The sequence below is a fragment of the Musca autumnalis genome, unplaced genomic scaffold, assembly GCF_047663935.1.
Source record: "Musca autumnalis isolate F117 unplaced genomic scaffold, ASM4766393v1 scaffold_1, whole genome shotgun sequence".
Classification (NCBI taxonomy): domain Eukaryota; kingdom Metazoa; phylum Arthropoda; class Insecta; order Diptera; family Muscidae; genus Musca; species Musca autumnalis.
The window spans coordinates 4189410-4211628 of record NW_027411644.1 but is presented as its reverse complement, the minus strand read 5'-3'; the positions used below and the strand labels follow the sequence as shown (position 1 = coordinate 4211628).

Genomic DNA, 22219 nt, shown 5'->3' with positions numbered 1-22219 from the left:
TGTTATACCATTTTTGAATATAAAAAGTAAGAAAAGACCACCAGATTGGACGAAGTGATATCCGACTTCTCTACTTTTGAACAATAACTTTCAGAGGATAACAATTCACTTTGTATTAAAATATTACACTTTCAATCCTCAAAAAGACATCAGTAGACAGCGGAAGCCTATGCAAATGCATATATGGTTAGGATGGTCGTAGAGAAAATCTGATCCACGCCTTTCAACCGAAATGACTGAAATTTGGTATCAAGTCTTCGTAAGGGGTATAATACTTTCAACCTGAAATTTCTCGATATAGGTCCACGTCTTCATATAGCCTCCATAGAACGGTACCTCCGGATTTCTGGTATTTTGATGGTTGTGGCCTCAATATCCCTCTGAAATGGCTGAAATTTGGTATTATGTCTTTTAAACAACTTCCCACCTACAATTTGTCGGTTTAGTTTCAGGTCTTCATATAGCCCCCATAGAACGATACCTCCCGATTTTCGGTATTTGAAGGTTGAGGCTGTGGTTATACAATTCTCTATTTTCTTGACTTGTCTGAAAAGAATTTTAAACAGAAAATTTGTACATAGAAACATTTTTGTACCTATTATTGAAATATTTGTTATGTCGTATGTTTCTATTGCAATTTAATCAGATTCGAACCAAATTTTGGGTATAGTAATATTTTGTCCAACTTAGTTTAAGTTCGAAGATGGGCCATATCGGTCCACTCCTTCGTGTACCTCGCCCACAAAAGTTCAAAATTTGTCTGTAAAATGGTCTGGACGATAACTCTCGAAGGGAGCAATCGATCTAGTCCAAAGTTTGCACTTCGTATTATTCCTTCCAAATATAGATCGGGTTCGAATACGGTCCACTCCTTCTGGCACCTCCCACACAAAATTCGGATAAAGTGAAGTTTAAGAGCTCCTCTCAGATCGTTTTGAAATTTTGTTTAGTATGTTGTAATGCGGCTCCCTTTGCTATGGTATAATTTTCTTCTTGCGCAAGTCTATACTTCCGGAGATAAAAAAAAAATCCTGACGGTACCAACCAAAATGGCAAATCCGCAAGATAATTCTCGCAGGGAGTTTCTGATTGGTGGAGACTTGCACATCGTATTATTTATGCCATCCAGTCATGTATCAGGTTGGAATATGGACTATGTCGGTCCACTCCTTCGGGTACCTCCCACACAAAATTTGGATAAAGTGAAGTTTAAAAACTCCTGTCGAATCTTTTAGACTTTTTATACCCTCAGCATTTATGCTAACGAGGGTATATACACATTCAAAATGTGCCTCATCGAAATAATGGTTTTGGACCCCCAAGTATGTTTGGACGAAATGTGTTTCAGACAATTTGGAGTCGATTTAGCAATGTCCGTCTGTCTGTCTGTGTGGCTGGCTGGTGCGCACGACCATTCGGTTCAAAATTTGGCTTTCGTAATATTTTGCCCAAACTTAGTTTAAGTTCGAAGATGGGTTATATCGGTCCTCCTTCCGGTACCTCCCCCACAAAAGTTCGAAAATGTTCGGAAAATTTGTGCGCACGATAACTCTTGAAGGGAGTTACCGATTTGGCCCACACTTTGTACATCGTGAAAATTCTACCAGACTTAGATGAAGTTTAAATATTGACTCAATCGGTCCATTCCTTCGGGTACCTCCCACACAAAATTTCGGAAATGTTCAGCTTAGGACCTGCTCTCGGATCGCTTTGATTTTTGTTGTAGCAACTTGTATTCGCTGTCCCCCATACGACGGTACAAGTTTCATAAGGGGCAAGTCCATACTTCCAGAGAAAATATCCTTAAAGTTGCAAAAAACTCCTATGACACCGTGTGTAGTTGTTGGAGCGCAAGATAACTCTCGAACGGATCTGTCGATTCGGTCCAAATTTTGGCCTTCGTAATATTTTGTCCAAACTTAGTATAAGTTCGAAGATAAACCATGTCGGTCCACTCCTTCAGGTACCTGCCTCACAAAAATTCAAAAATCTTCGGAAAAAATATGCGCACGATAACTCTTGAATGCAATCTATACTCTGCATATCCTAATATATTTACCAGATATAGATCAGGTTCGAATATGGACTATATTTGTGCACTCCTTTGGGTACCTCCCATACAAAATTTCGGATAAGTTCACTTTAAGACCTGCTCTCAAATCATTTTGATTTTTGTTGAAGTGATTTGCATTCGCTACCTCCATTACGACGTTAAAAGTTGTTTCAGGGGCAAGTCCATATTTCTGGGAAATACATCCCGAAAGGTGTAAATAACCCTATGTCACCATATGTGGCCCTCGAACTGTTCTACCGATTTGGTGCAACATTTGGTCTTAGTCAACTTCCGGTACATCTCTCCAATATTTAAAAAATGTCACTAAAATGTTAGGATCTCCTAATATTTTGTCAACATTTATTTTAACTTCTAAAATGGCCCATATCGGTCACCATTTGTGTTAATTCCTAATCCACATTTTTGTCGGCAAGTTCAAATGTTCAAAAAGGGCCACAAAATTCTGAAGAGACGCTAAATACATCTCTATATGTCCGTAGATAAAAGTTTCAATTCACATTGGCTGGGGGTATACCTCTGTCGGCAAAGCCGACTGACCCTTTTTTACTTGTTTTTCAGTAGGTTATTCTAGCGGCCTTCTTTACAACGGTACATTTTTTCCGCAGTAAGTCAATACTTCCTGAGATATTATGGCCCAAAAGATCGAAAATCCTGCAGGCACATACTTAAATGTTTTTGTTTTTTTTTGTTTGGTCAGTGGCTGAGGGTATATCTCCGTCAGCATAGCTCTGTGGGAATGGATAGTAAAGATGTGAGACGAAAATACATCGGGAAGGATTATTTGTGTGCATTCGCTGGTCCAATACGTATCTCCCTAAAATAACACACACAAATGAAATTTAACAAAACCCTAATGCCCGATTTGGTATACTCGTATATCAGGTATTTGACAAAATTACGTCTTTATAATTTATATCAGTGTAATAAATGCAAATTCATATTTTGTAATATCGATAGTTTATAGCGAAATTGGACATTTAAGTTATAGAATAAAAATATTCCCCATTACGCATAAATAAATAGGACAATTCTGTGTGCTAAATATTGTCCGATCATCGTGTATTTTTATTAATTCCTTACCCTTAATACTTAATTGCGACTTCTAGTGTGTGTACACTACAAACAATTACATTAGTGGGAATCTTATATATTTTATGCCACAGCTCTGTTATCTGACCACATAAGGGACACTTCTCGCATATCAATGCCTATTCATATTACCTCAATGATATGACACCTACTTTATGTCGCCGAGTCCGAACGGGGAGTTTTAAGACAAAAATTGTAGAGAAGTTTTACATCTGACCATATACATCAAGAGAAAGTATACGCCAAGAGTTCCTCTTCCATATACATTTTTCGTCTCCGGAATTTGTCAAGATTAAAAATGCAGTCTTCTTCAATGATCTAACCTCACTTAAAAGTCAGTTGCTTTGTAGTCGTGAAACTAGGGGTTCTTAGATCGAGTTCCATACGAAAGTAATTTTATGAATTTGCAGTGGTGGGGAACTCGATCTAAGAACCCCTAGTTTCATGCATGACTACAAAGCAACTGACGTTTCGGAAGTCAGCCAATAAGTAAAATTATCGCAAAAAACTAAAGGTGTCTATTCTGATTAAAACCCTAACTTCATTCAAAATGTGGCGAAATCTGACCATAACTGACCATTGTTTTATCACGTCGAGATATCAAGATCGGTATACCACAAGTTGGCTTTCGAGGTGTTACATGGATTTTGGGAAATACAAACATATCATAATACCCTCTCCACATTGTGATGTGGGGTATACAAAAGTTGATGAAGGAAGCTGAAAATATGTGAAAATCATTTTACGTTATAGATATATAATAAATCTACTTTCCATCGCGTACAAAATATTTGTGAACGTGTTATACGGCTATGAACGGCAATGGATTTGATTTTATTAGAAGGTGTAATACAATGTTATTTTGAAAGAAAAACTTTATGAATTAGAAGTCTTTGATCCAGCGATCGATGTGGAGGGTGTTTCACTTCCAGCAACCAATGTAGTTCAGACGGAGGATGAATGTGGTTTATGACTATAAAGGATAGGGAGTATGATCGTGGCGAGGGAGGCCATTCGTCCTCTAAATCTGTGAATTTTGGAAGAAAGATTATCTGCAAAGCTAACGAATGAGGTATCTGAAGGAGTAGACCGATATGGCTTATCTTCGAACTTAAACTATGTTTGGAGAAAATATTACTAAGGCCAAATCTTGGACCGAATCGGCAGATCCGTTCGAGAGTTATCTTGCACTCCAACCACCTCACATGGTGTCATAGGGTTTTTGCAACTTTGGGGCTATTTTCTTAGGAAGTGTGGACTTGCCCTTGATGAAACTTGTACCGTTGTATAGGGGGCAGTGAATACAAGTTGCTAAAACAAAAATCAAAGCGATTCGAGAGAAGGTCCTAAACTGAACTTATCCCAAATTTTGTGTGGGAGGTACCCGAAGGAGTGGACCGATTGTGTCCATATTGGAAACTCATCTAAGTCTGGTAGACATTTCGCGATTTGCAAAGTATGGACCAAATCGGTTAACCCATCTTCGCACTTAAACTAAGTTTGGACAAAATATTACGAAAGCCAAATTTTGGATCGAATCGATTGATCCGTTCGAGAGTTATCGTGCGCTCCAGCCAGCCAGACAGACAGACACCTGCTCTCAAATAACAAACTGTTCAATACTCAGAGAAATTTAAAAGGTTTGGTATTTACGGACCTGAACAGGAAATAATGAATGAAAATAATGGGTTTCGAGCTTGAAGGGCCATTACTAGAAAGTTCATATGTATGTATATTCTAGAAAAATGATTACTGCTAAATTTTTGTATTTGCTTGTGTTCTTGTATTGGACCAGAATCGGAGAAAAAGGTATGAAAATCCACTATTTTCTAAAGTTTTTTGTTATTTTGACCTTTAATAGCCCTTCATAGAAAGTTCGTATGTTCCAGAAAGTTGTTTGGTAAAATCATTGCTACATTATATAGTTTATTGCTTTCTTGAATTTTGAATGGTTAAGTATCTTTTGGTCCAGAATCAGAAATCAGATAAAAATCGAATTTGTTTTCCCATTTTGACCTTTAATCGTAGTCATTTTAAGAATTGAATGTGTGTACAAATATTAAGAAAAAATCTTTGGGAACACAAAACTTTGTTCGTTATAAAAGTAGGTTCTTAAAACCGATTTTCGCTATATCCGAATTCTACTGTGTAATTCTTTGTTTTATCTTACTTTTGCATATAAAGCATTAAAAATGTATAAAAAGTCCATAAGTCCAACGCTATTAATTTTTGCCTCAAAAACAGGCCAAATTACCTATAGTGCACCCGTGCGTATGATCCTTTTTATAATTATTAATCAATATACGCATGGGTGGAGCAAACAAAATTTTAATGCGTTTTTTCGCACTTAAACAACTTAAATTTAGCCATATCGTCGGTGTCATGCTTAAGTGTTCCATACGCCATTTTTGACTTTTTGAAATATAAGTGGTTCCTAGGGTTTTCGGGTATGTTCTTTCTGAATTTTTGGTCGGCTATTTCCTATCTACTCCAGATTCCGAGATATCCACCTTTCAGAACGAAGACTTAAGTTGATTTCAGGTATGAAACTAATATTTTAATAACTTACGAATTTAAAAATACATTCCAAAAATCAGAACTTTAATTTTCAATTTAGAAGGTTTGAATTTGTTGAGGCAAAGATGGGAAAATTTATTTGCCACTTTGTTCCATGTGATTTACAATATTTTGCATTTCTATAACTATTTTATTCCAATTCTCTATAACTATTTTATTCCAACAGATATTTCTCTAACTTTTGGCAAAGATGTTTTATATACTATTACTAATAAATCTTGTCAAAAATATAAATATTTTCCAAACCTTCTCCACTAATAAACTTGTTGTTTTAAATATTAAAACAACAAAAGGGATTAAGCCAGACTATTTTGAAAAATCAAAATTGTAACAGCTATCCCAATTAAATAAACGCCACCAATGTTCTATAAATATTTTCTTCATTCAGCTCCAAGCAGTTGTGACGCAAACATTAAAATGAGATTATCTCAAAATAATATTCAACTTTTCTAATGAAAGAAATGAGTAAAAAGTATCAGTCGACCCTGCCGGCAGAGATAAATCCTCAGTCTATTTGAATTATAACATTCATCTATTGACAATATCGAATTGAATACCGACAACGTAACCAAAATTCTTTTCCCCAATAATTATATATTAGAGGATTTTCAGATTTTGGCCCTTATTGGACGTATGAATTTTCCGAAAACGTATTTATTTGGATTAAAGCTCAAAAGTGTTGCGGAGGAGGATCGGCATAGCCCATTTCGGAAGTGTACCTTATTTTGGGAGTAATTTCTTTTTGATTGATAGCGCGCCAATTAGTCACAGCATAAATTAGATTTTTTTGGGACCACTATGTCAAGAACCATGGACTTGCCCACGAATAACATAATATCGCTGTAAACAGAACCACAAGTAGTAGCATTGGTATAATTTTCCAATTGATATTCGAATAGGTCATAAACTGCACTTAAACAAAAATGTTGAACTTTTGTGAGGGAGTTACCCTAAGGGGAACACCGATATAGACCATTTGCGAAGTTTAACTGCATTTGGACCAAATATTAGGAGATCCAAAGTGTGGACCAAATCGGTTGCTATTTTGAACAGATATAGCGCGTACCAATTATGGTGACATATTTTTTTAGTTTTTGGTGGGAATCGAAGTTAAACTATGTTTGGAGAAACTTTACGAAGGCTAAATATTTGACCGAATCGGCTGATCCGTGCAATAGGGGGTTTTACAGCTTCCGGGCCAATTTCTCAGGATGTATGGACGTGCCCCGAGAAAAACATGTACCGTTATAATTGGCAGCGAATACAAGTTGTTACAACAAAAATCAAAGCTATTCGAGAGCAGACCTTTTCCAATTTTTTTTTGTGGTAGGTACTTTAATTTGTGGACCGATATAGTCCATATAAGAACCTGAGGTATATTACGTAGATATATTACGATATGAAAAGTATGCACCAAATTGGTTACTGTCTTCGAGAGTTATTGTGCGCCCAATTTTAGCTAAAAGTTTTGGACTTTTGTGGCTCACCTTCGAACTTAAACTAAGTTTGGACAAAATATTACGAAGACCAAATTTAGGACCGAATCGGCTGAACCATTCGAGAGTTCGTGCGCTCCAGCCACTACACAGGGTGCCGTAGAAATTTTTACAGCTGTCGGGCCATTTTCTCTGGAAGTATAGACTTGTCCCTGAAAAAAAACTTGTATCTTTGCCATGAGGGTAGCGAATACAAGTAGTTGCAAAGAAATCAAAGTCATTAGAGAGCAGGTCTTAAACTGAATTTTTCCGAAATTTTGTGTGGGAGGCACCCGAAGGAGTAGACCGATAGAGTCCATATTGGAACCTCATCTATGTCTGGTAGAAATGTGCCAAGTAAGGAGCAAATCAGTAACTGTCTTCGAAGGTTATCCTGCGCACCATTATAGCCATAAGTTTTGAACTTTTGTGGAAGAGGTAGCCGAAGGAGTTTGCCGATATGGCCAATCTTCGAACTTAAACTAACTTTGGACAAAATATTACGAAGTCCAAATTTTGGACCGAATAGGCTTATCCGTTCGAGAGTTATCGTGCGTGCCAGCCAGACAGACAGACAGACATTGCTAAATCGACTCCAAATTGCCTGAAACGGATTTGGCCCAAACGTAACATTATTTCGATGAAGCAAATTTTGCCCGGATGAAAGTCTATATACCCTCGTTAGTCTAAACACTGAGGGTATAAAACACATAGAAATCCGTTGTGAAAAAAGTTATATCCGTTTCAAGTTGAAAATCCATGAAACCAGAGGTATGTTCGTCTTCCATGGACTCCACCAAAACCGAATTGGTACACCAGAACCTCTGGAAAAATATTTTCGACTTTTGTTATTTAAACAGTAAAATGCTGTTATTTAAAGTGACGTAATATTTTGGTTTTGCAATGATTATGTCGTCCAACTGTATTTTTAAAGTAGAGTGCGGTTGGTTATATACATATGTATGTTTCCAGGAAGGGAACAGTACATCTGGTTTCATATTAGCTCAATGATATGGGACATAATTTGTATATCCGAGTGAGAACGTAGTGTCTTACGACACCACTTATAGATAAGTTTTACGAGGCTGAAATACTCAGTATATGGCGCCTACATTATACTTAGGGATATTTCCGCCACTGTTGAAAATGCGATGTTGCCTGGCCTGGAAATCGAACCTGGGCATACAGAGTGCAATGAGGATGTGCTTACAAGTGCACCATGGTGACATCCAATGTTTGGTTATCGTAGTCATATTATTTCGGACAGTTCTATTTCGGGCACATTATTCACCAATGGGAATGTGCAGGACCTGCAGTTTTATAGCTCCCATATACATATGTATGTACAAGTACAGTCGAACTTCTCTATAACGTAGCTGAGGAGGAGGAAGAATTATAAGATTATAAAGAAATTTCGTTCTAAAAAAGCTATTTTGTGTAAGAATTGAAATTTGTTTTATAATGCGATACGTTAATAAAGTGTGCATTCGTTATAGAGAAGTTCATTCGTTATAAAGCTAAACTAGCTAAGCACCAAAACTTTTATGTTTGTTATTTTCTTGATTAAGTAATTTCAAGTAGATAGTAAGGGACTGCCAGAGCCTCATTTTAAGTTAGGTATTGTTTGCTCTTTATATTTTTAAACTAAAAATCCAAACGTTCTATGATGTGTTTCAGTTATCTGTTGCTATATGACTTTCGTAGCATTGAAAAAATAACATTTATTGTTGTCGTTAACTGGTAAATGGCTAAGATTGCAAGTGTAGCAACAAATGCTTACAGCTGTTGGTGTTGGCGCATGCAACAGTCAACTTATTCAAATATAAGTGTTTGTTTGTTGTCAAAAATCTTAAATATTGCTGTGACATCCATAGCCACAAATTATGTGAGAGAATTGTTGACTGTGCCTACTCCACTTGTCGTTGCGATGCCGATGCAGTGATAACTATCTCAACATAACCATGGAGGGAGTTGCTGTTACTAACAGTTATTCTCGTTTACAAAAGACCGCTATGTCTTGGACAACAATTTGCTCTTATGACATTGGGGAGTAACAACAGGTATTATAACCCTCACTCTAATCTAAAATGCATTCACCGCTTTAAGTGTGTTCGCGTGTGTGTGGCTAAGAGTGTATGTTTATTTTGAGCATAGCTGCCTTGAGATTCAATTGTGCAGTTAATTCTGTTACTGTTGTGGAACATTGTTGCCAAGGAAAATAAAGACATGTTTGGTTCTTGCTGCTACAGCTGATGTTGTTATTGTTGTCACCATTCATTGTTTCAATTAACATTTCTGTTAATTCTTCTTCCCAGTCATCATCCATCCTCCTCACATCTGTGTGTACACTTCATAACATCCATCCACTCAGCAGCAGCTCATTGTCCAAGTTACGCGAAAACATTCTTAGTTTGTGAATCATTGCCAAGTATGTGGGCATTTCTATATACATACAGATATTATTTGTATGTACGTAAGTGTGTTGGTTGGTATGTAAGAATGTTTGTTGTACTAACTTCCATCATCATGAATGAAACCGAAAGTCTAACAAGTCAGTCAGCCAACCCAACCCGCTGGCCCGCCAGCCACCACTCAATTCACTCAAATAATGATTAATGTGATGAGTGGCGGTGAATGTGTTTCTTTATTGACAGACTAGAATTTCAGCAAAGAGTGAGCTGAGCAATGAATTAAAGTTCAAACTGTGTATGTGGGAAAGTGTGTGCCTGCACTGCACTTATGGCTAGCATTTAATGTTCTCAGTAGTTGGCCGGCCGTCTCACTGAGTGCAGCAATTAAACGGGTTGTAAAGGTATGCCCGTCGTTGGTGTTGGTTGGATTGTGGGAGATGGTGATGGCGGCGGCATACTTGCACTTGCGGATGTAAACATATTAGGGGCCAAAGAGTTCTAGGCGCCGCACAACTACACCACAATAAACATGATTGAGTGATCATTGGCAAATCATTGCATAGCGCCTCCGTTGTAGTGCGGTGGGTATTATTAGTGGTTGGCGTAGTCAAAACACTGTGTCACTGATTATTATTTTTTTTCAATGAACATGACTTTCACTGTAATCAGAAACTAGGAATCACTCAGAAATCTATTCCAAGAAAACTAAAGAAAGGTCATTTGGTTAAATGTATCGGAAGACAGCAGATTTCGGAAAAAGTTTGTTGTTCTTGTTTTTAGTTATTTTCCAATGACTCCAAGTATGTTTGGACCAACTCCGTTACAAACAATTTAGAGCCCGTCGGGCTGTCCGGCTGGCTGGAGGGCACGAAATCTTTTGGTTAAAAATTTGGTTATCGTAATATCGTCGGTGTCAAGCTTAAGTGTTCCATACGCCATTTTTGACTTTTTGATATATAGGTGGTTTCCAGGGTTTTCGCGTATGCCCTTTCTGAATTTTTGCTTTTTTCAGCTTTTTCCTATCTGCTCTAGTTTCTGAGATATCCACCTCTCGGCCCGAAAGCTTAAGTTCTTTTCAGGTATGAAATTAATATTTTAATAACTTACGAATTTAAAAATACATTCCAAAAATCAAAACTTTAATTTTCGATTTAGATGGTTTGAATTTATTGAGGCAAATGTAGTAAAATTTATTTGTCACTTTGTTCCATATAATTTAAAATTTTTTTTGCATTTGTGTCATAAGTGGGTGACGTAGGGGATGGAAGATACCAAGGAACGGTCCTAACCGGTTTTAACATGGCAAAACACAGGATTTATCTTGGTCCCTCTTTCATCTCAAGTGGACACTGACCTCCCCGTGGTGTCACCTGGGGAACTGCCTTTAACACCCGTTAAAGGTAGTGAGCTAACATGTGCCACGCGTTCACCCATAAGAACGTTAAAAACTTGGGTTTGGGCGTCGGGTTAGTAACCCTCCCCTAGAAAAACAGCCTACTATGAAAAAACGAAAGAAAAGAAAAACAAACCCCTCTAAAGTTGACGAACCCCGCAAACGTTTTAAGGACCATGATCTGCGAATCTGCACCTGGAATGATCGCACTCTTTATAGAGAAGGTGCAGTCTTCGCATTGGCAGACGTACTTGAAAAGTACAAGGCCGATATTACTGCCATACAGGAAATACGATGGATTGGGAAAGGCGTCACAAGAACACCTAAAGGTGACGGACTGTATTATAGCTGCCATGACGTAAAGCATGAGTTTGGTTGCGGATTCGTAGTTAGTCGGAGACTAAAACATCTGGTATCAAGCTTCACCCCAGTAAATGAAAGACTTGCTGCAATTCGAATAAAAGCTAAATTCTTCAACATCAGCTTTATTTGCGCTCATGCTCCCACTGAAGAAAAGGACGAACAGACCAAAGATATATTTTCCGAGCGCTTAGAAGAAACATATGACCGTTGCCCTGCCCATGACATTAAAATCATTCTAGGCGATTTTAATGCCAAAATTGGAAAGGTGAATATCTTTGGCCCAACAGTCGGGAAATTCAGTCTCCACAGTGAAACATCTGACAATGGGATGAGGCTGATAGACTCTGCAGCTGCAAAAAACATGGTAGTTAGCAGTACCAGATTTAATCATCTCGATATTCATAAGGGCACCTGGCTGTCTCCAGATCAAAGAACAAGTAATCAAATGGATCATGTTGTGATAGATGGAAGACATTCATCCAGCGTGTTGGATGTACGATCGTTCCAAAGCGCAAACATTGATTTGGACCACTACCTTGTTGCAGCAAAGGTACGTACCCGTCTAAACGTTTCAAATAAAGCACGAACAGACACAACGCGGAAGTTGGACACCGATAGGCTGCATACACAACAGATAGCCACAGCATATTCCACTCAACTAGCCCAATTGCCAAACGCGAGCACTCCTTATCCCGATAACATAACAACACAATGGTAAAATATTGCCCACTCCATGCAAACAGCCGCAAAATTCATACTTGGATTCCAGAGTCCTCCACAAAGGTATTCATGGTATGACCAGGAGTGTCGTGCTGATACCGAAGAGAAAAATGCGGCAAATAGAGCTCCTTTACAATCAGTAGAAACGCGTAGTGCACGAGAGAGATATCAGGAGAAAATGAGAGAAGAGAAACGTCTTTTCCGCAAGAAAAAGAGAGAAATGACATCGAGATGTACAGGAGCCAGAATGAAGTCCGGAAACTCTACCAAAAAGTGAAGCATCAAACAGATGGCTTTGGTACAGGCACATCCTCCTGTAGAGACCAGCAAGGTAATCTGGTAACAGATACAGATAGCGTGCTCAGGATATGGAAGGAATATTTCTCCAATATGCTGGTATCCAATAGTAGCGAAGACGATGATACCACAGATCCAATCCCAGAAGATGGTATAGAATGTATACCGCCCGGTCAAGATGAGGTAAAAACAGCAATCAATCGGCTGAAGAATAATAAAGCAGCAGGAGCCGATGGCTAACCAGCCGAGCTGTTTAAAACCGAAGGCGACGCGCTGATAAGGTGTATGCATCAGCTAGTTAGCACCATCTGGCAGAAAGAACGCGTACCCGACGATTGGAACCTGAGCATCCTATGTCCCGTCCACAAGAAAGGAGATAAGACTGTATGCTCCAACTATAGGGGCATAAGGCCAATGGTCAACGAAATAATTGGACCATACCAATGTGGCTTTAGACCTGGCAAGTCCACCATTACCAGATATTTACCCTGCGGCAAATCCTAGAGAAGACCCAAGAGATGCAGATCGACACATATCACCTTTTTGTCGATTATAAAGCATCATTCGACAACCCCCTCCGATCAAAGGTATTCCATGCAATGTCTGAATTTGGTATCCCCGCAAAGCTCATCCGGCTTTGTAAGATGACTTTAACTGATACTAGGTCCTCAGTTAAAATTGGAAAGAACCTCTCCGAAGAATTTTGTAACAAAAAAGGTTTCAGACAAGGAGACAGCCTTTCGTGTGATCTATTCAACATTTTGCTGGAAAAGGTAATACGAGATGCAAATGTCAAAAGAAATGGCACAATTTACACCAATAGCCACATGTTACTTGTTTATGCTGATGACATAGACACAATGGGATGATCAGTGAAGGAAGTAACTGATACCTTTAGGAAGGTCGAAGCAGAATCTGCGAAAGTGGGTCTGGCGGTAAACGGCGAAAAGACCAAATTGATGGTGTCGACGCGCAAAGCGTCCATAGAGCTCGGACCAACTGTGGAAGTTGGTACCTACAATTTTGAGGTAGTTACAGACTTCGTCTACCTCGGCACTGCCATAAACACAACAAACAACATCAGTTGTGAAATAAGAAGAAGAATTGTGTTGGCCAACAGATGCTACTATGGTTTAAGTAAGCAATTTAAAAACAAAGTCACATCTCGTCAAACAAAAATAACACTATACAAAACGCTGATACTACCCGTGCTAATGTATGGCTCCGAAGCATGGGTACTTGCGCAAGCAGATAATGCAGTGCTTGGTGTGTTTGAGAGGAAAATTCTTTGAAAGATCTACGGGCCGATTTGCGTTGACGGTGAATATCGACGTCGTATGAACCACGAGCTATATAAGCTATACAAAGACATGCATATAGTTAAACGTATCGAGATGCAACGATTGCGTTGGCTAGGCCATATTATAAGAATGAGCGATGATGAACCCGCTAAAAAGGTGTATGAAATACATATAGAATACAGAATCGGCAGGCCTAAGCTTCGATGGAGCATGAAAAGGCGCGGTATTCCAAAAAGTCAAAAGTCAAATGTTCTGTAATGGGCCAACTAAGTAAGTCATAAGTTATAAGTGTGGATATGGAACAATTTGACAAAAATTCTATTTTTAAAAAAATTCTCTATAACTATTTTATTCCAACAGATATTGCTCTAACTTTTGGCAAAGATGTTCTGTATACTATTAATAATAAATCTTGTCAAGTTGTGACACAAACATTAAAATGTGATTATCTCAAAACGGGAAAATGGCGTATGGAACACTTAAGTATGACATCGACGATATGTTGTTCAAACTTAGATCAAGTTCAATTTTTTGCACTATAACTCTGGAAGGGTGAACTCGATTTGGTTCAAACTTTGCACATCGTAGTATTTCTTCCAGACATATATCAACTTCGAATATGGACAGTCCACTCCTTCGGGCACACCCCACTCAACATACTTCCCGGATCGTCATGCAATTTTTGCAGCAGATTATATTTAAAAAATGCTAAAAAGTCTCAAAAATATTATTTCCATAAAAAAAATAATTTTCCTTGCAAGCAAATCTCGTCGCTATGTGAGTTAAGTACGGTTTAAGGGCTGTCGAGAATCGTTTGCAAATGTCATTGGTTCAAACTTTGTGTCATTCTTTTATTCGTAATATTTCTCTATTTATCTATTTGTCGGTCCAACTGCATCGAGTACCGCCCACCAAAAATTTCGGAATTTTCAAAACTGTGCAGTTTAGGCATATGCCTATGTGCATTTTATTTATCATAATATGATCAATAAGTAGTTCCATGTGTGACATCGACTTTGAATTTCACTCTGAGTGTTGTCAGCAGAATAAATAATAAGAACTGACTATATATTCCCCAGGGCAAAATCGTTTAGATATACATATGTATGTACGTATCTTCAAACGCATCTAGTCTAAATCAACATTTTTCGCAGTTGATACATCGAAGATGAATAATATTTACTTAGCTTTTGATCCACTTTAAATACCTCCGATTTGTTTTCTCAACGAATAGTAAGTATATCGATAGGTAAATGAACTCTGAAACGCTAGCACTGACATTGCCCTATATTTCTATTCAACAAAAACATACACACTACATACATATGTACAGTGCTGCTCAAAACATTTGCAACTGGAATGACTACTTAATTTTTTATATAGTTCTGAGGTAATTTATGGATTTAAAATGAAAATATTTTTGTGGGTTGATTGTTTATTGACCGCTTTTTAAAGATTTAAAAAATAAGTAACCATAATTGTACTTATTTTATAAAAAATATACAAAACAAAGCTCGGACTCACATTTGGTCCTGCTCAAAACATTTGCAACTGAGAAAACTTGATTCAAAATCTGAAGATATTATTTTTGTTTTGATAATATATTGTGAGTTAAACCTTTTATTTATTATCTGGACACATCATAAAGGTATCCAGTATACTAAATAAATTAATATATCCTTTGAAATCCTGTCGCTAAGGATAATTGTAAAATTCCTAGATTTTATTCGATTTTCAACAGTCCAGAGTCTATTTTAGGGCCCCGAAACCTTTTATACGATTTTAGATTACTTATTCTGAACGCAAACGATAAGAACACAAAAAATATATGCAAAAATTACAAGTTTTACGTGGTTATATGTACGTTTAGTGGAGGTATTATGCCAAAACACCCTATTATACGGCATCTGTGGTATGTACGTGGTGCGATTTCGACATATTATATGTTCGGTTAGTTTTTAAATCTAATAAATATCTCGACCTCATGCCTCCAGTGTCATCTCTGTCCATAAAAATATCTCCAGGTCAATTTAAAACACCATCGTTTTGGGTCCACTTTTTTGTATAAGGGGACAAATTGGATTATCATTCGTTCTGGTGATCAAGTAAATTTTTTCAAGTCATATAACTCAAATATTAATTTAAGTCGACGAAAAGTACTCGTTTTTACAACTCTAAAACCGATTCCAAACAATTTTTGCAAAATTTATATGAAAAACTGAAATTTTCCTGGAAATTACTGTTTTCCTAAAATTTGTCAATATTGGTACACCGGTATCTATGGCATGTATCGGAGAGTTTTATATAGATTTATCGATGTAAAGCCTTTATTTAACATCTGTTGGTGACCTCTGAGAATACCGCTTAATAATTCGCATCATTATTTGATTATCCCATGCAGTAGATATAGTTGTACATTCACCTCCTTCCCATCTTATGACGATTTTAGTACTTTTTTCGCAGTATACAGCTTAATTTTAAATATCGTACTGTCCTTATGTTTACTTTTGGACTGCGTTTGATCCACAGTTTTGAGAAATAAATATTTTTCCATATCTTTGATACAAATTTCGGACAATAACTTTTGTTTTTCTTAAAACATTTGAAATGTCTTGTTTTTGGAATACTTGTCTGTCAAAATTAAACATAGGCGTTATAAAATGTATCCCTCATGAAAGCTTTTGGTCCCCCTTTTCTTACTAAAAACCTTCTTATAAGAATCAATGCAAAAAAACTCATAAAAAAGTAGGTAATAGTTATTTGAACCACGGAGTTGCATATGTTTTGAGCAGGCCAAAACACGAGATCCTCCGATATTTCCCACATTTCTTTAAGGTAAGTTTTAAAAACTGAATAATCATTTTTAAATCTTGAAAGTAGGGTCAATAAAGAATCCAACTGCAAAAATAAATATATTTCAAAACACAAAATGTCCCCAAAAATAGGTTAAAAGTGATATAGGCATCTGAGTTGCATATGTTTTGAGCAGCACTGTACGTATCTCAATATTTATTTATGCATGTACGTCATATCTTTACTCATTTATGTCCAACAAAGATTTTAAGCGCCAAATTAAAACACAACATTTAGCTAAAAATGATTTATGGGACCATAATTATGTACTCTCTGCCATATGGACGTTGTTAGTGACTACAACCACTTGTCAACACCTCAACAGCTACAACAACAACTGACTGCCTGAGTGACTGCCAGGCTGGCTGGCTGGCTGACTGATGTTGAAACAAAAGCAGGAAAAACAAACAACAAATCATCATTAAAAACGCAACACAATACAAAAACAATAATCAAAACGCCAGCAAAAGAACCATAAAAAATCAGCGAATCCCGACCTACGACCACATGCGATGGCGCGTGCCAAACTAATGAAAAATGTTGCCGACAAAAAAATCGGAATTATAAAAAGACAGAAATAAATGACAAATAAAAAACGATTAAATAAATAAAGACACTCACCACACTCAGCAGCTGCAGCGGTCGCTGCCTCTGCTGGCAACAACCACAGCCACAGAGAACATGCATATCAGCGGCATTAGTAGAAGCTACAACCAGCCCCGAATCATTCATTCATACACCCAGTCAGCCAACCATCCATCCACCCATTCCATTCATTCATTTGTACCCTTTGATGATGAATCAAGAGTGCAAAGGCCGTTCGGTGTTTAGCTATGAATTTCTGGTGTAGCTGGTGCGAAAAGTGGTGGCAGCTGTTGTTGTTGTTGTCTTGTCGAGAACGCATTAATATGGAACGCATTGTAAAAAAGCCCAAAAAATAAAAACAACTACACATTTAAGCTCCAAAAAATGAAACGAAAGAGGCAAATTTTAAATGATCTAACTCTGCCGCAGTGACTGAAGCGTTGGCAGAAGCCAAGCAATGCTCTAAATGCCTGCCTGCCATACATAAAACAAGAATGTAGTAGAAAAACTCAATAAAATGAAAATGAATTGTAAACAAGAAGAAGAAGAACAACAACAATAAACCCTTTTTTCGGTTTTTGTTTTGCTTTCCATTTTCTAATCTACAACCGTCGATGATATGTACCGAACAGGCTTTCCCAAAAAAAGAAAAAAAAACTTGCGACATACCTACACACATACTTAAATATTATACCACTCGTGCAAACTTATGTTGTATGTTCGTATGTATGGCTTCGATGAGGAGAGTAGAGCGCACATTTCAGAAACAAATAAAAATAAAATAAAACATTTACTTGCCTTGTTAAATAATGTTTGTAGTAATGACAGCAGGGGCAACATCCACAACTGCATTGCAGCAGCAACAACAAGCATGGCAAGCATAAGACTACGTACATACATATGTACGAGTATGTATGTATGTACATATGCTGTATTATTATTTTATTTGTTTCGAAAAGGAACCACTTGTGTCACCGGTAATAAAATTATAACAGAGAGCCAGAAAATGCACTGAGCCAAAGTTCCAGTATCACGAAGCAAGAGAGAGAGCGAGCATAAAAATTAAATCAATATAAAAAGACAACGAGGCACGACCTCACCTAACCCCCTTTGCCAAAAGTGGCAAATCTACACAAACACACTCCCATATCGATACTCACTCACATGTTCCTCTTCACAGCTCTGATGTGACACTTGCTAAAATTTTGAATGAATGAAAAAAAAAAACACGGAGGAGATTCCTAAGATGATTGTTTCTTGTTTTTGTTTTGTTACATATTTTAATGTCAAACGTGCTATGTATCGGCAAAGCGTGGCCATTATGCTATCAGACAAGCGTGCAGAACAGTCTGTTGATGTTATGTGTCGCACGATTCTAAAAAGGAGTGAAGCAACAACTTTTCGAGTAATATTTTTACAACATTTGTGGTTGCAGCAGCAAGACAACAACATTACTCCGCAGAACTTTACTAGTCAGACACAGCGACGGAACACAAAGAATCCTTTGCTTTAGTCATTCATTCATAAAAAATTTTAATCGTGGCACACAAACACTGCTGCTGCCTGCCCTCCCATTGTTGCGAATTCTTCAGTGGAGAAAAAATATAATCATCATCAACGAAAACCAAGCTATGGACAAAATCGTCTTCTAACCTTTGTGTCTAAAAATTGGTTGTGGTGAGCACACGCTTCACGCTTTCCATTATTTATGGGGTTACCATTGTCACGACAATGTCCAATAAAGATTTCTCACCTGTTACCATTGACCACTTCACAACCTGCAAATAGCCAAGAAATGAATCAATGGGGGGATAGTTAAAATAATTTGTGTCGGTGTGTGTGTGTGTCAGACGTAATCCTTGATGGAAATACATTGAATTGTATTTACGGTATGGCTGATAGCTATGTTTTGGCAAAGACGCCAATTGTCCCATGCAAAGCATAACTCATTATTGGTCTGCTCCAAAAATATGCAAGAATTTACTATTTTCAAAATATTTACTATCTTTTACGTTAGAGGTGATTAGCAGTGTTTTCACTAAACGCGAGCTAAGGATACAATAAGATTTGGTAGCGACTTCTATGGCGGAAGATAGGAGATAGCAATTTTGATAGAAATTTATAAAAAGGGTGGGAATATTGCAACATGACTATTTTCGAAGATTAGGGATGCTGTCTTTACGACATATGCCATCTTTGGCTACATTAAGCAGGTACACATTGAAAACCACATCCACGTATAATTGTTTTTGAACATATTTTAGAGTGCCGCACAGAGGGGAAATTTGTGTTAAAAGTTGATCAAAAGCCCTAGAAAGCTTATTTATAGTCGGATTGATATAAAATTTTGCACAAAGCATATCTTCTGTACAAGGATTAATCCTATAGAAAATAATTAAAATCGGCCCAGATTTGTATGCAGCTTCCATATGTATTCGCATCTGATGTGAGATAAAAATGCACCAAAATCACTGAAATTTGACACATGCAACCTGAACTAGCCTAAAAAAACATTGAGCCAATTTTTAAACAAATCGGTACAGATTTATATATAGTCCCATATACATATATTTCATTCCAAATTTTATTTTTTGAAACTTACTTAAATTAATTTTTTCTCAATTCACATGAGAAAAGCCGTGAATGTTTCTGAATAATGCAAACATATTTGATAGCTGTTGGTTTAATCTGATAAATAAGAGTCCCGGTTATACGGCGGAACAAAATTTAGTAAACCTTGAAATTCCATATAAAAATATTTCATATTTTAGTTGAGAAAAATTAGATTTTTTCGGAATGGCGCAAATATGCGCAATTTTTTATGATTGAATCTGATATTGGAGACTCAAGCGCATAAAACATTAGAAGAAACTATGGTCGGGAAACGACGGGGAAATAGACTTTTTCACTACTGAAATTGTAGTAATGTTAAAAATTATCATAAAAAATTTTCATAAAGAGGATATGTATCACCATTATTAAAGAGCAAAGATGTAAAATCAATCTGAAAATTTTAAATGCTAATCTTGTTCGGAGACTGTACAAAAACAATAAATCTTGAAAAATATAAATTTTCGCGAAAATAATGTCATTTTAATGTTCACCTAATTTCTTAGTTTTCGAAAATTTACTTTTTGTTTTCAGTATGGCTGAGTTCAATCGACTGCTGCATTGGATTGGTTAATCTTACAAAGATGAGGATGGTTATAGCAAATGTAGAAAAGAGTCTGGTTGCCGTTTATCAAAATTTTTTCATAAAAAAACGATTTTCATATTTTGAGTTTTGAGCAACTTTAGGTATATGTTTCCCCTCTGTGTGCCGTATAATTTTAGGATGTCCGCATATCATTGAACTGAATATGGAATGGGACTGCACTCTCTGATATAAATGAAGCCTCTAATTAACGGCGTTTGCATTAGAGCTTTTTGCCGGGTTAACCTTCTTTATGATGATTTATTTGAAGTTTGTGCTCTGGAATTGACATTTGAAACTCAGTGGGTTCGAAACATCAAATGGAGATAAGGCCTTGACAGATACGTGGCTGGCTTTCGTGCTTAAGTTATTTCTGGTAGAAGAATAAAGAACGGCCGAGCCTAACTCGGGACAAGAATGTCAGCGATTTATGTACCGAGGCCTTTAGTCTATGTTTGAACTTATTCTTACTCGTTCACTCTACTCCAATGCTTTTCTTCGTAAAGACAAAACTATTGTTGCCATCTCCAGTAGGACCCTGGTATACAAGGCGTACTAAAAAACCTTCTGGTCTAGGCAACTCGCAGTGTCGCCAGGAGTCATTTGACGTTTTTTTGGAAAGTTTGACAGTTTTTAGCCTAAGCGTACTCAGGTCAGTTTGATATATGACCATGTGTTGGGTTGTTTACAGTGGCTTGATTAAGACACCTCCAAAACATCGTTTTTGAACGCTTTTACAACATATTCTGGCGACTAAAATCTTTGACCACGTCTTTTTCTTGATTTGCTGGAATCAAATGAAGTCATTGGTCCCGACTGGGGGGACTGTACGGCGTATGACCCATCAATTCCACATTTTGTGTGGTCAAACAGGCGCTGGTTTGAATCGATGTGTGAGAGCTCGTATTGTCATGATGCAGAACAATTCGTCTTCTCTTGTTCGTTTTTCGAATTTCTCAGGAGACTTCGGGCAAACAAATTGTAGTGTAATGCTCAGAATTAACCGTCCTTTATTTCTCAAGCCGTAGAGTCGCCACACGGTCAGTGTTGCCGAAGAGACAGGCGAACATTTGCTTCGAAGGTCTATTTCCATGAACAACTCTGGTTGGATTTGGCTCGCTTTCGGAGACCCAAACGGTCGATTCTAGTTTTGTTTCGGGCTTCTAAGCATAGATCCAAGATTCGTCATCTGTGGTGGTCTTATAAATGCCGTTTGAAGCACCGCGATCGTTTTTATGCACAATTTCTTTGCACTAATCCACGAGATCCTTTTTTTTAGCGATTGATACATTTTGCTGAATCTAGCGGGAAAAATCCATTTTTGCGGCCAGGTGTTCATGCAATATCGAATGTTAGTTGGTGAAATAAATACCCAAGGATGTCTCTATCTGACTGTATTTAACATGGTGATCTTGGATTATCCGTTCACGCACGGCTTAAGTTTTTTCTGGCACAACGGCCGTTTTTGGACGACCTTCACGACCTTCGTTTTTTAGCGTGTGTCCGCCACGATTGAATTCATTGAACCAGTTTTTCATAGTCCTATAGGATGGTCCTTTATCGACATACAAAGATTTAATTTGATCGATGCACTCTTGACGTGATTATCCACGTGGAAAGTTTTTAAAAATGACCGGACGAAAATGTTCACAAGTAAATTCCATTTTTTTCGCAAAGTAATTTTTTCAAGTCACTGTAAAGAACCCAACACATGGTCATATGTCAAACTGACCTGAGTACGCTTAGGATAAAAACTGCAAAACTTTCCAAAAAAAAATGTCAAATGACACCTGGCGACACTGCGAGTTGTCTAGGCCAGAAGGTTTTTTAGTGCACCTCGTATACTAAGTTATAGCACCGCTAGTTGGACACCTAAATTAAGGTTCGG

The 22219-nt window shown here is 37.4% G+C and overlaps 1 protein-coding gene across 1 annotated transcript in view; it reads right to left on the bottom strand.

Moving 5' to 3' along the window:
* The window catches only part of tara (SERTA domain-containing protein 2 taranis), a 100169-nt gene that overhangs the window by 68788 nt on the left and 9162 nt on the right, over nucleotides 1-22219 (bottom strand). The window lies entirely within an intron of this gene.